This window comes from Brachycentrus maculatus, unplaced genomic scaffold (genome assembly GCF_059751285.1).
Source record: "Brachycentrus maculatus isolate JH-2025_06_01 unplaced genomic scaffold, ASM5975128v1 h1tg000438l, whole genome shotgun sequence".
NCBI lineage: Eukaryota > Metazoa > Arthropoda > Insecta > Trichoptera > Brachycentridae > Brachycentrus > Brachycentrus maculatus.
Window position 1 is genome coordinate 279,177 of NW_028281186.1, and position 19,069 is coordinate 298,245.

The following is a 19,069-nucleotide window of genomic DNA, read 5'->3' on the forward strand; positions in this document are numbered from 1 at the left end:
TATAAATAAATATATACAACATTTTGAGTATTTCTAAATCCTTGTTCACTTAAGATTTGTGAACAGGGATTTCGACACACTCAAAATGTTGTGATTAAAATAACTGGTCAAATTACAAGTTTCATAAAAAAAATCGTGTTTTCAGGCGTCTATCCAATATGTGAATTGTGTAATTCGGGTAGAATTTTCCTTAATGACAGGACTTCATATCGCTCACTCCTTTCAAGAACGTCATAAATCAAAAAACATGATTTTTCAGGAGAACGTTTTTAAAGTTTAAAAATATAATACAATGTATTAAAAATAAATATCAAGCCACTAATTGAACTTTTTACTGTGCAATAGATTTTTTAAGGTAAAACCTGAAGGTTTTTTCTCCATTTGAAAAATATATAGTATATTTCAAAAAATAATTAAACAATACCTTTTCTTCTAAATGTAAAAACAACACTTTCTGCCCTGTAGCGGGTAAATATTAAGTTTAAAATATGCTGCTTTTGCTGGGATATAGTATATTTTTTAGGCATTCCGAAAATATACACAGCTGAAAATTGACGATTTTTGATTTATGACGTTCTTGAAAGGAGTGGGCGATATGGCAGAACTTGTCAATTATACGATATATGTGAGGTGTAAATTTTTTAATAGTGTGGTTGTCGTGGGCAGAATGGTGAATGGTTACGCGTGTATAAAGTGATCACTGAAACCAGTCTATTTCAGTTCGCACGTCCTCTAAGTATCTAGACTTTTATATTCTTCTATTGAGAAGTCAATAGAAGAATATAAAAGACGTTTATAAAGGACGTTTTCCAGTTATTTTCAATGCATGAATTTATACAATTTGTATTTTTCGCTTGCATTAAATTTTCCAGGGATATTTTTAACTCGGGACATAACAAAGCCGTTTATTTTTAAACTTGTTTCTCATTTTACCCTTTCAAAGATCTCGAAATTTCCAGTGTGAATTATTCTCAGAAAGTTCATTTACGGTTTGCGATACAACACGTGAACCCACCCCACCCTTTAACGTTGTCGTGCGTTTGAAACACTTGAACGGGGAATATATATTTTTAATAAAATGCAAATGCTTTGTTTCTGTGTAACGCTTTCATGTAAAGGTTTTAAAAATATCACAACCTTCGCACTGTAAATATTCTGAAAAGCAATCAATCCTTTTTTTTTTCAATAAAAAAACACTAATTGACTAATCAGGTAGGCAGAGAGAATAGAACGCCACACCACTCTGTCTCTGGAAACATTTTTATTTCAAATTTAATAACAAATCGGTTTCTTCGATCCGTTTAGCTCCCTATTATCTTAGCAAACAATTGAAGCATTATTATTTTAAAAAATCAGTATTTTTACTATCAATAGTCGTTAAAAATAGAAACCAAGTGCTATTCATAAATGAATATCGCATTATTCGGGATTATATCGTATTTATTTGATTAAAAACTTAATGTAAGTAAAATGTACCCTCAGCACGGAAAAACTCGGTGAACACATACGTGTAATCTGTAATTCATAATCATGTATATCGTAGTCATACAACAGAAAGAGACCGAGTGCATTTTTTACAAAAACGTGATAATTGACTATTTGATATCCTACTAGCTTAATATTGGTATGAAAAAATCCCAAAATGATTTTAAACTTGGAAGTATAATATATTGACTTGTTAAAAATAACCAACTGTATTGATGTTAATTTTCTTGCAAAGCAAAAGTGACTTAAATGGCCCTCCCGAACATTTTACGTTTTGTTAGTTGGTCACTTTCTCCTGTACGACTACGATATGACGAAATAAATAAATAAAGTAATTTAATACGTTTTGTTAATTAATTATAACCTTTTTGAATAACAGACCGTTGTGTGATTTGCTGTAGCGGTGAGAAATCAGGGTGAATTATAACATAATTAATCGGGATGGAAGCTGAAACCTCTTCCCGACAATCTGTCAGGCCGGCGAAGAGTCCTAGAGAGAGGACTCCCGTTCCACGAGTCGAACAAAGGGTTCCGTCCTCGGTACGTTTCGCCGTCCTGGCGGTGTCGAGCAGCGAGGGTGTGGGGTATCGATCTGTTCCTCCCTTCCGCCCTCCAGCCTCGACCAAGGCCGCCAGCATCCGGAGCCCTGAAGTCCTTGAAGGCGAAACGTGCCCTGGCTGGGTGAATGCCATGTTCGTCCCACATTATTTGCCCGCAGCGACTTGATAACGGATGTTTCAGAGACTTATTTCGGTACTTTGAAAATAAACCTGCGATACCGATTCTGTTTTTGTGGCACCTTTCAGTAGGTAAATGAATACAGAAAAATGATTTTTATTAATTTAAAAAAGGCCAAAATAATATACAAAGAACTTGTTATTTTCTAATATATTTTTTTAAATTATTTTATAAATTGATTAATTTCAACACATAAATGGTTTTTTGTTCATTAAAAAAAAAATAAAAATATAGAAAAAATAGTTGATTTTATAATATAAATTTTAAACAGTATTATTCGGCAGATTTTTTTTTCGTTTGAAGAACTAGTTATTTTATAATATTATGTTTATAAATCTCAAACATTATTATTCAACAAACAAATATTTTCGTATACATAAAAAAGTCCAAGAAATATAGAACGATCTAAAGTTCTTTTAAATTAAAAACAGAACCAAAAGTTCTGTTTTTAATTTAAATTTCACTTAGTAAATACCAGTATTCCTTTAAAACATATCCTATAGTTACACGTGTTCCGATGCATTACGCATCATTTTTTGACACCTCGTTTTTTTGTTTTTTTATTAAAAAAGACCGTTTGATGAATCAATATTCACTTCGTTATCAAAATTTAATGTTAACAAATTTTATTGGAAGAAATTTTACTGGAGGAAGGACACGAAGCTCTTTCGAAGTAAGCAGTTAATTATTTTTTACAATATAACGAAATATTTTGCTCTAAAATTAAAATTCGTTTGATGTTAACATATTTAGCATTTTCTCATCTCTTTATTCTCAGGGGAATTTACAAAATATAACTGATGCATCATTGTAAATTAACGTACCGGAATTTTAAGTTTAACGGGAACATCTTGCTGGAATTCTCGAGCAGTTATTTTTGTCACAGTTATTTTTTTCAACACATTTTTACACGCGATTTTATTATTTTCAGAAAAATTAGATGCGGATTAAAAACAAGCTATGTGACTTATTTTATGTAATTTTTGTAAATAATTCATATCCTATAGTTTTAGTAGTATGTGTAGTTACATTTTTTACGCAATTGAATACAATTTCTATATTCTCAATATTATTAATATTTAAAACATTTACTCTGTGGTTAGTCACTTTTACTTATTTATTTTTTTACAAATATGTTAATAATATTAGTATATAATTACTCACCGAGATTTTTATGTCTACCGGTTTCGAGACGTACCCGTCTCTTCGTCAGGACAATCACTACCACATTTTCTATACATTTCTACTTAATACAATCGTAAAATTTTAGTTGGCTGATCCTCTCCAAAAAAGAGACTGAGCTCTTGTGCTTAGAGAGCGATTTTTTCTTCTTCTTTTTTTTAATTTTTGATAGTGACAAGTTACACACTATTTTATTTTTTAATTATTAAATATTATGTTTTATATATATATATATATATATATATATATATATATATATATATATATATATATATATATATATATATATATATATATATATATATATATATATATATATATATATATATATATATATATATATATATATATATATATATATATATATATATATATATATATATATATATATATATATATATATATATATATATATATATATATATATATATATATATATATATATATATATATATATATTTATATATATTTATATATATTTATATATATATATATATATATATATATATATATATATATATATATATATATATATATATATATATATAAATATGTATTAGTTATATATTCTATTTTCATCTTTCCTTTTATTCCTTAGACCACTGTAGCTTTCTTAACCGTTGACTAATGGTACATAATGTTGTTTGTTTTAGACTACATTTTGGATTGCCGGAAGTGGAGGAGTGACCTCTTGCGCCGATTTCTCAAAGTAAGTACTTTTTTTATAATTTTATACTACAACCTATGCATCATGTTGTATTCCTATCTATAATCTTGTGCCATTTTACAATTTATTTAAGCCAAACTTTTTATGCGGCTATTCGATAATTGAACGGAAATCGAGGGTGAAATTTCAAGGACGCGTCACGTTTATGAGGTACATTTCGTTACACGAGAGGGAAGAAAGATATCCCGTAAGCTGTAAGAGAACTATACATTCCGACGGTGGCGACATGTATTTGAGTTTCAAAATTTGAGTAGTGTGGTTATGAATCATGTGTTAAATGGTGAATTTGACGCTGTATAAAGTGATCTCTTAAAACCAGCCTACGACAGGCTGTAAGCCCTGTAAATACCCAGAGTTTCAAATGTTTCTTCGTCTTTGTTGTGGTATCAAAAAGTATAAAAGTTGTCTTCAGTCTATTGAAAATTTTCGGTATATTTAAATATTCTGAAATTGAAATAAACGTATAATTTCCCGAGAACGCGAGTCGCGTAAGACAAAAGCGTCTGGATAATTCCAGAATATTATTTCTACCCGGAGCTTTATGCCAGCCATTTGTGTGTGTAGTTTCCAGTAGACTCGTGTAGGCAGAGAACCTTGAGCTTTTGCGAAGGCTGATTCCGCCCATGGCCTCGGTCGAGCTATATTTACTAGATGGGGGAAGGGGCGAACCTCACCACAACGAGCCGAGTAGATTTATCCAAAAGTTACTCACTCTGGAATACGTTTCACAAGGCTCTTAGACGTCCTTTTCATTCGGTGCCCCTTTAGCTTCTTCCCGTTTAAAACCTGCTTACCACTTGGTAAAAAAAGTAATTTTCTTGAACGCTTTCTGGAATCCGTACCGGGGATGGTTGGACTCTTTTTCCGAATTCAGCGCGAATTGTTTACGCTGTTGAATTCTGGGAATCTGGTTCAAAGGAAGGACCGTGACGTGCGGACCATTTATCAAACTCGGTTGCTTAGTTTCCGTAACAGAAGGAGACACACTTCTTATATTCAAGAGATTTATATCCTAGGCAGGGATACGTAAATCTTTCCGCACATTTTCTAAATTTTCCTTTACTTTGCAGTATGCTACTTTAAAGACTAACTGATATATAGTACGCTCCATCGTTCTTAACTAATTAACTATGCATCCCGCTGTAGAAGTGCGCTGAGAGGATAAAGCGCTACACTTCTCTGCGTTTGCATTCATTCTTCCTATACTACGCACTCGTGCACCTCCTCATACATACCCGTCGATCATTCTTTGCAGTAAGCTACTTTAAAGACTAACGGATATATAGTACGCTCCATCGTTCTAAACTAATTGACTATGCATCCCGCTGTAGAAGTGCGCTGAGAGGATAAAGCGCTGCACTTCTCTGCGTTTGCATTCATTCTTCCTATACTACGCACTCGTGCACCTCCTCATACATACCCGTCGATCGTTCCGACTCCTGACCTATCTACTTCCAATATGTGAAGTATTTGATTATGACAAGTTTACCGCATCATTGATTGATGTTTTGTTTTACCGTCCTTTCCTCGCTCATTCGTTCCACATGTCTAAACCAACTCAACACATCTTAAAAAAAATTATCGATAATATTCATCTGAGACTTTTGTTTGGTAAATTATTTTAATGCGTTTTACACTATGTTGCTAGATTTTCTCTGCTTTCTTTATATTTCTCAGTCTCTTCATCCTTAGAAAACATACTAGATCTGAAATAAATCATCTACATCATCACAATTTTCTTATCCGAACCTAGACCTAGAGATACCTCTTAATATTAAAATAAAGATTTCTAAAAATTCTTTATCAATTCACTTTCCCTGCACACTTCATACATCTTTCTCATCAATCATCATCAATATCGGCAATAAGCACTCAGCATACAATAGGCAACAGGCAAATCGTTCATTTCAGCTGCATTTAAACCTTTCAGTTCTTTCATGCAATTGTCCGTGTATACATTAAACAGCCGCGGCGACATTACACCTCCCTGTTTAACAACTTTAGAGATGCTAAACCAAGATGATAAAAAACCACTTGGTTTAATGCATTCAGAGTTAGCCTCGTACAAGGCTGCAATACCTTAGATAAGTTTACTGCTTACACTATCTTCTTCATCTTACTCTTATCCGCACCCCAATGGTGCATAGGGCACTGCATCGTATAGAAGCAGTGTTATATTGATCGTTAAATACACGAAGGAAAGGTGATCAGCCTTCCACTTCAGGTACCAGTCCAGGGTCATATTAAATAAATATTAGTATGAAAAATCACTAATATTTATGTGACCCTCTTGGGAATCGAACCCGGACCTCCAGCATAGCCTGGCGCGCTAACCATTACGCTATGGAGGCGGGCTTACACTATACTCAGATAGTACCTTTCATAACTTCGTTATATCAATTCGATCATACGCTTTCTACAAATCAACAAATATGTAGAAAAGTCTTAGATTTATTTGGCAAAAATTATTTTAAGCAAACCTACCTTTTTTTAAATCTCATCGCTGTGTTTTTAGTAATGAATGCGGAAATGTGTCATGTTTATCGAAATTAAGGATTATTTTACTTTCGAAATTTTACACTTAAAAAAAGTTTTACATTGTAAATAATACTACCTATTATCGCATTAAATTACAATAGAGAAAGTGCGCCAAACTAACATTGCATAACTAGGTTTAGTTGCACCATTTCATTCTGCGTTCTCGTTTAAATCAGCACTGTATTATTGTGACTATTAGGAGTCTTTATGTTCTATTGTTAACATTTCAAATATAACTCTTTTTTCTTTTCGTTTTTAACCGAAAATGTTGTCCACCACCCAAAACCACTCGCTAAAGTTAACTTTTTTGATAGATTTACGTTCCAAACAGCTCTCTGCTTCAAGTACTGTTCGATAACATTTTTATCAATTCATTATAATTTCCCATTTGTTACCATTTTTTTCAATATCCCCGACCCTCTTGCATCCGATATATTAACTTTAAAAAAAAAATATGTTTTACTTAGTAAATACCACCTTTTCTTAAAATCTACTGTGACACGTGTTTCGAAGCATTCCGCATCATTTTCAAACACCGTATGTGAAGCTAATTCTAAATTTTAAAATTGGGTCCTTGGGACTTCCTTGGGGAAGGTTGAAGGGGTAGGAGCGGTTTCTTATTTTTATTTATTTATTTAAGTTTTTATTTTATTTCTCATCAGTGGAACATAGACAATAGGGGGAGGCTTTAGTCATTGTCATATTGTTAATTATAGGTTTATTGTTATTTATATTTTTATGAATTTCTTTTGTGTCAAAATGCAGTTTATGGCTTTTCTTATTGATTATTTTTAGGATTTCTACGTTATTGTGGTTTAATTTGTGATCATTATCTATTAAATGGTTAGCGAATTCCGAGAAAAATATCATTTCTCAAACATAATTTATGTTCCCTTATTCTTGTTTTGAATTTTCTGGAATTCATACCAATGTACGAACTTCCACAGTCGCAGTTTAATTTATATATGCTACTATTGTCTAATATATTTCCAGGATTACTTTGTGTTTTAAAATTTTCAGTTAAATTATTTTTTGTGTTAAATGCTGGTTTTATATTATGAGGGAATTTTTTTGGTTATTTTATGTGATGGTTTATTTATGTAAATGATTCTTTTCCAGTTGGTTTTTACTTTTTTACTAAACGTATCGGCTGAGAAGAGAAATGTTTTTGTTAAATTATTTTTATTTTACGCGCTAATATCGTGTCTAATAGATAATAAATTTTGTCCAAAATGTAATTCATTTTTACGTAAAAATAATTCTTGTACCTTAATACTACGTGTACATTGTAGCCTTACATTCTTCCGCTTTTACTGCAACCATGAGTTTTCAACTATACTGTTTATTTTATTTGATCTCATATCTGCACACATATGGTGTATAGGGCACCACATCGAATCGACTCACTTTCATCACTAATTATACGAACGCAAAGTGATCATTCCTGCAGTTAAAATCCGGGAGAAGACTGGAAAACATTTAAAGGAATAGTTTGATGATATAAATGAAATAAAGGCCAATAATAGCAGTATTGGTCAGAGCACTCGGGATCGCATGCCTGTACGCGTAATGACTTGGGTCATTTGTACAAAACTTATGTGTCCCTTGAAAAAAAATTACATCAGTATTAAAGATTGTAAAGTTTAATATGACTCAATTAGTTTTTATCAGGATCAATGAGAAATATTTGATAATGAAAATGAGTTCCCCTCTCATCATATCAGTCCTATTTTTATATGTTTATATATTTTTACTAATTTATTAATAAATGTCCAGGCAGTTTATCATAGCGACATTTTTTTTCTATTTTGTGTCCAAATTATGGATCAGACCATCAATTTTTGATGACCATCCCAAGAGATGGCATTAGTGTACCAAAACCTGTATAATTTATGCATTATTGACGTTACAAATGTGAATATTATGATTAGATCTATCGTAATATTATTCATGCCAGAGAGAAGTCACACTTGACACCATCAATTAGCTCCTAGGTCGATAGAAACTGATTGAAAAGCTGTCCTTTGTAACACAAAAGTTTCATAATAAATTCCTCGAGTTGTGTACTGCGTATCCCTCACCTGGTTTCAGGAATGAGGTTATCGTTCTTCCAATAACGTAAATGATTTCATAGCCATGTTGAATGTTGTATTGGATAACACATTTCCTTATTGAAGATTTTACTATAACAGTTCCAGTTATATAATATTTATAATAATATTTATAATAAGTAAGATATTTTTTACCCATATTTTTTTAATATTTTATTTTTGTAATGAATTCTTTGAAATGTAACTTTTTTACGCAAAACATTATTTCTTGTTTTTTTTTTCAATTTGAGCATGAAAATAGATTTAAGTTTGTACTAACATGGTGCATAGGGCACTGCATCATATAAACGCGATCGTAAACACGTGAAGGAAAGGTGGTCAGTCGTCCGCTTCAGGTACCAGTCCAGGGTAATATTGAATAAATATTTTGAGTGAAAATATCACTTATATATATTTGAACCCTCCTGGGGATCGAACCCGGGACCTCCAGAACGGTAGCCGAGCGTGCTGGCCATTGCACTACAGAGGTGGACGATACTGCACTTTATTAATATTTTTTTTCATAATAGGTTTTTCCACGTATATTGTTCTATAAAACACTGTTGAAAAACAGTTAAAATTTGCCAAATAAAATATACTTGAAAAAACTAAATATTTAGTTCTTATTTTATTATATAACTCTGAAAGAAATTTGAATGGTGTGGTTCTCAATCGTGGGTAGAATGGTGAATGTTTCACAGTGTATTAAGTCATCACTCAAATCAGCCAATGACAGTTCATAACTCACATTAATCACACAAGCAATAAGTACACGATTGCACAGAGTAAGAGTCGCCATGGTTTCGGTAGCATCACCCACCTTTGTACCGATATGCAAATGTATTTTTCAACCGGCGACCCATTTCTCGACGATGGTAATTTTTTTGTCCGCATGTGTTTTACAAATCGGAAATTGTGACCCGGTTCCTGACGTGCCTAACCGTGGATTGCTCTGCGCACAATGGCGCACTCGCCTTGCGCGACACCTCTTACTTAATAACATGCAACCGTGTCAGCTTTCTTTCCATTGTCACCCGGACGAATTAAAATATGAAAAGGCTCCGCCGTGTATTCTCGATCCCGTTTTGATTTCTTCTCCCCGTTTTTATGACGCCCTGGTACTCCATTGCGCGTATTCACAATTGACTGTATAATTGTAACGATTCCATACAACAACAACAAAAACATATTAGACTTGTCCTCGTCTCCTTTATCGTACCCTTATAAAATATATATTCCGGTAAATTGCCGGCGCTCTTCGAAAATCGGTAGAGAACGCAGCAGCCTTCCGTTAACCAGGGTACCTACCTGTACATTTTTTATATTCGTTAATTTGACTAGGTTTAAAATTTGTTGTAGTTTATGTTAATTTACAAAGTGTTAGATTATATGCCTAATCAAAAAAATACATTTCAATATGTATTATTATTTGCATAATAGTCTTATTATTTTTATAAATCTATTTATATTGATATTGCATCATAGATGTATAATGATATGGAAGTCTGGGCATTTATAGGTATTACGAACTGTCATATGCCTGGTTCAAATTATCATTCTATACGCGTGCAACATTTACCATTCTACCCATGATTGACAACCACAATACTCAAATTTCGGAGGAAATTTCCTTCGATTGACGCCTTATTTCACTCGCAAGTTGAAGTTTTTTTTACTCAGCACACAACTTCATGAAATGTATGTAAGATTCTTCCCGCATTATTTTACATACGCCTTGGACGCGTCTTGAAAATACGATTTTCAATTTGACCAGTTATTGTTTTACTTACAACATTGTATTTTGTGTGTCCAGAAAACAACAGATAAAATCTAATTTGTTTTTACGATTCTCGAGTTACGTTCAATGATAAATATTACTTAACCATCTCAATACATCAACGAATGACAGATAATGACTGGTATCAGTTACCATAGAATGGCAGGCAGTGGATGCTTCGCAACTGCATTTCATAGATCGCTTCAATCAGTAACCGCAGCCGGTAATAAAGTCAATCCATCTTCCTATTATTGCTCTTTGTTTCTCTACTCTATTTACTCGACCAAGGCAAAAGGTCATCATTAAAACATGCAAATGATTATACCACTTTGCGAATGGTTCGCACCTTTGGCCGCGTGAGCACTGTGTTATAAGGTAGGCAGCATCCGGTCAAATTAACGGCTAAATGCCGTGCCTGATAAAACAAAGAAGCAAGGCGCTCATAAATTAGCACACAGAGAAAGGTATTAAACTACTAAACCGAATTATTCAGAGCGAGAGCTTTCGTAATAAACCTCCTATTCTGCAGTACAATTGTTGCTTGTTAGCTCAGTTCGATGTGATGTGCAAATTACAACCGAGCAAATAAAATGGTCATAAACTACTTATTAACAAGAGTATTATTTATTGATTCGGCATTAACTTTGTGGAATGACATAATAATTTTTTTTTTAAATATATAAAACACCACTGTAATGCCGTTGTGTAATACCACTTTTCCCTGGTGAACGAAAACACTTACAGTTGAAAAGTAAAATTTGACTGTAGATGAAAACATCTGTAGTTTTCGAAACTAGTCGGGTGTAATGAAATAAAACTCATTAAGTGGTATATACAAGTGTTTAAAAAAATACTAAGAAGGGAAGCACTTACCAAATAAATGTCCAGAGAGAGATGTATGCTACATGTTCGAATGGTAATATAAGAAAGGAATACAACGATGAGATTAGTATTATTGATTAGATTAAGAAAGGTTTGTTGAAATGGTTTGGGCATGTGAATTGAATGAGTGAAGAAAAAACTGTAGAGTAAATTTATGCGCCAAATGTAGTTGGAAATAGAAGCAGAAGAAGAAGCAGAAAAGTCATGTCTTGAAGTATTTCAAGTACTTGAAAGTGAACAGGTCAGCAGTTGGGATAATCGGCGGGTATGTATGAGGAGATGCATAAAAATGCAGAGGCTATGATTGTCTCCAGTCAGATTGGAATGGCGCTCTGTTCTCTCTGCCCTCCCCTGCGGGAAGCGCCGTGATGGTTAGTTAGTCTTTACATTGATTGATAATAAAGCATTGAGTCTAATATATTGGAATCATATTTAGTTTACAACTACATGATATTGTAGAGTAAAATAATAATAAAAAAAAAACAAAAAACCTAATTTTGAATATAACATTGAGATGATTCCGGATTCTGGGAAGGTGATTTGAGAAGATTACAACATTTTGAGTGTGTCCAAATACTTGTTCATAAAATCTGGATTATCTCTAATTACAGGAGTTATTTTCATATTATTTTTTCCTCAAGCTGTTTTATAATGAGGTCAAATTAATGTTTCATGTAAGATTGAATATGTTACATACACAACTGATAAGCTCTTTATTATTTGCTATTTCGCCTTTATCGAAACTCGATATTTTACACGTGTGGAAAGATTCGCCATGTGATAAAAGTATGTAAGTCATGAAATACAGTATCCAATCTTAGTAAGTTTCAAGCTTTGCGATAAATCAACATTTCTCGGCGTCCCGACCTCATAAAATAATCCGCCGGATTCGATAACCTGTTGACTTGCTGGTGGTTTCATTCCAAGTTGTTTGTATTGGCAGTAGCGCTTTGCTAGGGATTACGGAGCCCGAGGAAGGTTGCCGATCGCATTTCCGTGCTTAGTAGCGCAGATTAGTATTACGCAGCCCCCTGGCGTAGTTTCTTATTTCGCCAATGTGTGTTACCCGCGGAACGTGTTACACGATTGACTTTTACCACGTTCCACAGTGATTCACCCAGAACAAGCTAGGTGGACAAAAACATTTTATTCTACGATTTGATTGTTCTGGTATTGATCAATATTATTTCATTGGTTTTTCGAATAATTATGCATTGTTTGATAATTCTGAAGCTTTCGGAATATTTTAATTTAAAAAAACTAAAGTACGAAATAAAAAAGTATTAAAAAAAAATCAGTATTGTTATAACAAGAAAATACATAATTTACACAATTAAAACAAACCCTCATCCGCACCCCAATGGTGCATAGGGCACTGCATCATACAAACGCAGTGTTATCTTGATCGTTAACACACGAAGGAAAGGTTATCAGCCCTCCGCTTCAGGTACCAGTCCAGGGTAATATGGAATAAATATTCGAGTAAAAAAATCACTTTTATTTATTTGACCCCCCTAGGAATCGAACCCGGGACCTCCAGAACGGTAGCCGAGCGTGCTGACCATTACACTACGGAGGCGGATACACAATTAAACACATCATTAATTGTACAAATAAATTTACTCTTAATACTATACAATCAACTTGTGAGGGCCTCCGATAGTCACACATCAATGGCATTTTATGACCAAAATCGCGTTAATTCTTAAATAATGATTAAACAAAAAATTAAACCTGTGGTAGGCAAATAATTATTTCCCTATATTATTGTAGAATTACAGCAATTTTTATCATAAAATGCGATTAAACTGTCGCTGTCAGAAGCCCCCTTTAGTTATTGTTATTGTACCTATGTATATACTTTACGGAAATAATTTAGATTACAGAAATAAACAAAGAATAACATTAATAAATAATACACAAGACTAATAATCATTATCACGACTCATCATCAATCTCACAATCAGACGAATCAGATATTAAATAATCACCATCGTTACATGGATGAAAGTTATTTGCCACCTGATGTTCTGCTATTGAAGGCAGGACAATTAAATTCAGAACTTCCAACGGTAATTTATCGGTTCTCTTTCTAGGTACTTCTCTGAGTGAGTTAATTACAGGATCGGATGTTTTCAAAAGCATATTCAATAAATCTGTATTCGTGGAAGTACGTGACAGTTTCCTAGTATGGTGCTCGCGGAATCTACGACAATCTTTATTTCGGGCCTCTTGAGATTCTTCCGAGAGCTCCCCGACTGGAAGAATGAATGTTTTAAAAACCACCGTACTGTGTACTAGACTTGAGGCTGACTTCCTCCAGATGATGAAGAAGCGCAGGGATGATGCATTTTTATATTAAATTTTACATCTACGCCCTCTAACCAATTTTTATTTTTGTTTAAAAAATGGTTCGTCTTCATATTAGCTGCAGCCCACTTTTCAGAGAATTTTGACGAAACACTTTAAAATTTTATCAGTAAATGCTTCTTTGAATCAAAAATCATATCCGTAACACTAAATTTTTTAATAATAAAATCCATCAGACGAAAAATTCGTTCTTTTTTCGCATGTTTCCGCCATTCTTCATATAGTTCTAATTTCGAGAGAGAGCACTCACGATCTGAAAAAAATTAATAAATGAAAATTGCTACTATATGTCTTATAAAAATTATATATCGTTGTATAGCTAATGAATGTAGCTACATAATATCAAAAAATTAGCCTGGATACATCTGGGGACAAAAAGATGCATACGTTCAAAAATTTAAAACGAAAAAAAAAAATACAATTTTTACGTAGTTTTTCAAACTCTATCATAACTCATACTGTCGTGCATTTGAACCAAATTTAAAATAAAATAAAAAAATTCATACCCTCTTAAGTAAAATCCATTACAGCAATAGTAACATTCTTCACTTCAAGTCTTGTAAGATGTTATTGAAAGCACTGCAAAATAGCAACTAAATTGTTTACAAAAAAGGAATAACCTTATCACTTCATTTCAACCGCTTATGACTCATCGTTCTGGAATATTTGCCATAATAATTACCTGGAATTGTGACTAATGGGGGGTTGTTATTATCATGTTATCATCAATAAGTCGATTCATTGAATTGACTTTTGTCTTGCTGGCTTGTTCTGGGCGAATCACTGTGCGTTCTTGTGATAAACGGTTACTTAATGGGCAAAGTAAGGAAGCAGCGGAAAATTATGCCAAACAAATTTCAAAAATCACCCGGAAAAACTAATTAAATAATTATCTTTTTATTAAGTGTTATTGTATTTTATTGCAAAGAACACAAAAATTAGTTTTGTGACAATTTTTTCGCCTCGCTATGGCATTTTTAAAGTAATGTGTTTTTAACAATTAAATACAATTATTTACAACGTATTTATTGATTTGGCGTTTAATTTGTACAACTCCATTTTAATTTATGTATTAATTTTTAAATCAAACACAGATTTTTTGAGTCTACTAAGAAAAAATTATAACTTTAAAAAAAAATTTAGCATACTCAAAAAATCAGTGTTTGATTTTAACATTTAATATATAAATTAAAATAGACTTCTACAAATTAAACGCCAAATCTAAAAATAACAAATTATCCATCATGCCGCTTTCCCGCAGGGGTAGGCAGAGAATATAGAACGCCACACCATTCTGTCTTTGCAAACATTATTCGCCTCTTCATGCATATTCTCATACATACCCGTCGATTATTTCGACTCGACTCCTGACCAGTTTTAAATATTTGAAATACTTGATCATGCCAATTTTTTTCAGTCTTCCTCTGTTTTTATTATTATTACTAACCATATTCGCCTCATAAATTTGTTTTTCTATTTTTTTAGTTATTATTGATTTGCTATATTGGATACCAATTATAATAAACCCATTAAGGCCTTATACACCATAATTGAACATCTAGATATTAATTTACAATTTGCTCTGCTGCACGTTGTTACACAATGTACCCGCGCTAACCTCGCGCTGACAATAAAAACTCTAGAAGTACCTATTGTAAATCGCATTATAAATTATTAATCCCATCCTAAACAATTTTATAGATTCACGACATCTAGTTGATAAAATATCAAGGTCCATTCCAAGTGCCCTTTGAAACCCATCCCTATTGAGATATGTCCATTATTTTACTACGTATATTTTCTACAGCCTTCAAGGATTATTGCTAACCTCAATACATCAATATTTAATTATCGATCGATCCTGTGAAAAATTCATTATCCCATGATGCGTCCCTAACCTAAATCAGTCCATAAATCCCATCATAAAGTTAGAATATTGTTGAAAGAGTAAACTCGCACGAATGACGAAACTATCGCACAAAGCTTTGGCCCACGAACTCCAGGAGCCAACATTACCATTTCGTGCCTCCAACGTATACGCATACTGGTCGCCACTTAAGAATGCCAAACTAACACTTGTGAAATCATTTGTGTTATATGCAAGCATCTAAATGTTGTAGTAAAATCACGCGTTTCGATTGGCTGCACATCTGTTTGTATGCATAGATTGACCATGTCTGAAGTTTGAAGTTGGACAAGGAAGGGCTTTGTCTGGACAAACCAAGAAAGTCGAAACAAGTGTCACAGTAGATTTTAAGAAATAGTGGTATTTACTAAGTAATTTTTTGAATTATTAACAAGGAAGTCGTGTAAAATGTTTACAAAAACATTCATAATAAAAGTGATCGTTGATGGAGGCAATTATTTTATATTAATAATTATTTAATTAACGACGTTAAAATATACCTTTTCAATATACGTATTCAGTATGTAATACAAATATTTTCCAAATGTTATTTCAATTTTTTTATACTCATTATTTATTTTTATTTCGCTATGCAACAATGTTGCTTTCTGCATGCATAAAACAAAAGAACGCTCATGTTTTCATACACTGATATGTATTTTTTCACCAAGGTCACCCTATGAGAGTTTGGCATTCTTAACCGGCGACAACTCTACTCACGACTTGCGCAAGCCCAGTATGCAGTGGAAACACATCCCCGATACACGGTCGAGGCGGATAACTCGCCTAATGAATTATTTATCATTGGAAAAGTTCTCGGGAAAGCGGGCCGACGTAAATCCTTCCTAAACGCCGGCGCGGCCGTGTACAAAGGGGGATGATCGTTGGACTTACGAAGATACATTTGTGGAGGTCCACACCAAAATGTCACATTTCCACTATAAATGAATTTAACTACTCAGGAATTCTAGCTTATAAAATTGTTACGTTTTGGTGCGATTTAATTTTTACTTTTTTGTCTACATAAATAGTATACATTTATTTAAAGAACAATTTTAAACATATTAAAAAAAAAAAATTGCAGAGACCCACCAAGCCACCTTGTGTGTCTTGTCGGAGGAGTTATTTTTACATACATTTTTATTGTTTTTATATATTTTAACCTAATATACATACAAAAAAGAGAGAAAATTAAGAATATAAACGATTTTCATAGAATTAACTCTTGATCATTTACCCATTCCTTTATTTTGCTATTGTTCCATATTTTATTTTGACCTCTTAACTCCGTCGGCAACAAATTAAAAATGTTTGGAACGATATATTGCAGTGTTCGACTCCCATATTTATTGTTTTTGATTCTTGCTGATTTCATATTGTTTCATTAATTGATTCGGCAGTCACTTTGTGTTTAAATCTATCCATTTTTAATTTAAGTTTATACTAAGCAAATACCACTATTTCGTAAAATCTACTGTGACACGTGTTTCGATGCATTCGCCATCATTATTTTCACATACGGTGTTTGAAAATGATGCGGAATGCATGGAAACACGTGTCACAGTAGATTTTAAGAAATAGTTAAGTAATTTACCAAGTTAAACTTAAGTTAAAAATAGATTTTATATTGGTTTTACACAGGATTGGTCACGTTTTGTCGCAGCATAGATTCAGATTTCGATAAGTAAACAGAACAAATTTGCATTTAGAGGATTTTTTGTGCAATATTGGAATTGTAACTTTTTGGTGAGAACCTCCACATTTATACACTTGTGTAATTCTCTACTCGGCTACGCTCACCTCTTTAGAAATTTATCACCCAATCTATTTAACTTTACAATGATCACCCGAGAAAGGGTTAAGTACTTATTTTATGATCTCGTTTAAAAGTTATCATTGTAAAAATATAATATTGTATGAAAATATGTACTTATGTACATGATAGTTCTTTTAGATTACTTTTAAGTGAAAACCTGTAATTGGAATTTTTTATTATATTTTGTAAATATTCTGTTGGTTTTCCAATAAATAAATAAATAAATAATGCAAATAGTCCGCCTCCGAAGTGTAATGGTTAGCGTGCTTAGCTACTGTGCTGGAAGTACTGGGTTCGATTCCTAGAGGAGGGGGGTGAAAAGAAATATTAGTAAACTAACACTCTAATATTTATTTAATATTACCCTGGACTGGTCCCTGAAGCGCGGGAGTGATCACCTTGACTTTATGTAACGATCAAGGTTACACTGCGCCAGTACGATGTAGTGCCCTATGCACCATTGGGTGTGGATAAGGGTTAGAAGAATAATGAAAATACTTAAAACATGGATGAAAATTTAATGTTAAAATGTAACATTGTCCAATATCAGTTTACAACTAGATCAGGCTGTACCATTGACGCAGTATTTTCTAGTTGTTTGGAAAATGTACAGTCTACATTAATTTCATCTACCATAAACCCAAAACTTTTTTCTAAATGAAAATTAAATTAATAGAAATTGATGAGTAAAGGAAGTATATACTTAATTTCATTTCGGTTTTCTTCAATTAAACTCCATATATCTATTATCTTACTATACAATCAACTTGTGAGGGCCTCCGATAGTCACACATCAATGGCATTTTATGACCAAAATCGCGTTAATTCTTAAATAATGATTAAACAAAAAATTAAACCTGTGGTAGGCAAATAATTATTTCCCTATATTATTGTAGAATTACAGCAATTTTTATCATAAAATGCGATTAAACTGTCGCTGTCAGAAGCCCCCTTTAGTTATTGTTATTGTACCTATGTATATACTTTACGGAAATAATTTAGATTACAGAAATAAACAAAGAATAACATTAATAAATAATACACAAGACTAATAATCATTATCACGACTCATCATCAATCTCACAATCAGACGAATCAGATATTAAATAATCACCATCGTTACATGGATGAAAGTTATTTGCCACCTGATGTTCTGCTATTGAAGGCAGGACAATTAAATTCAGAACTTCCAACGGTAATTTATCGGTTCTCTTTCTAGGTACTTCTCTGAGTGAGTTAATTACAGGATCGGATGTTTTCAAAAGCATATTCAATAAATCTGTATTCGTGGAAGTACGTGACAGTTTCCTAGTATGGTGCTCGCGGAATCTACGACAATCTTTATTTCGGGCCTCTTGAGATTCTTCCGAGAGCTCCCCGACTGGAAGAATGAATGTTTTAAAAACCACCGTACTGTGTACTAGACTTGAGGCTGACTTCCTCCAGATGATGAAGAAGCGCAGGGATGATGCATTTTTATATTAAATTTTACATCTACGCCCTCTAACCAATTTTTATTTTTGTTTAAAAAATGGTTCGTCTTCATATTAGCTGCAGC

General features: G+C 32.8%; 1 protein-coding gene across 2 annotated transcripts in view; it reads left to right on the forward strand.

Moving 5' to 3' along the window:
* Nucleotides 1-19,069, forward strand: part of rdx (BTB/POZ and MATH domain-containing protein rdx) — a 226,889-nt gene that overhangs the window by 44,191 nt on the left and 163,629 nt on the right. For both annotated transcript variants that reach the window (XM_088271367.1, XM_088271368.1), the window contains exon 2: nt 4,059-4,114. The gene's annotated coding sequence lies outside the window, so the exon portion shown is untranslated. The remainder of the gene's footprint in view (nt 1-4,058; nt 4,115-19,069) is intronic.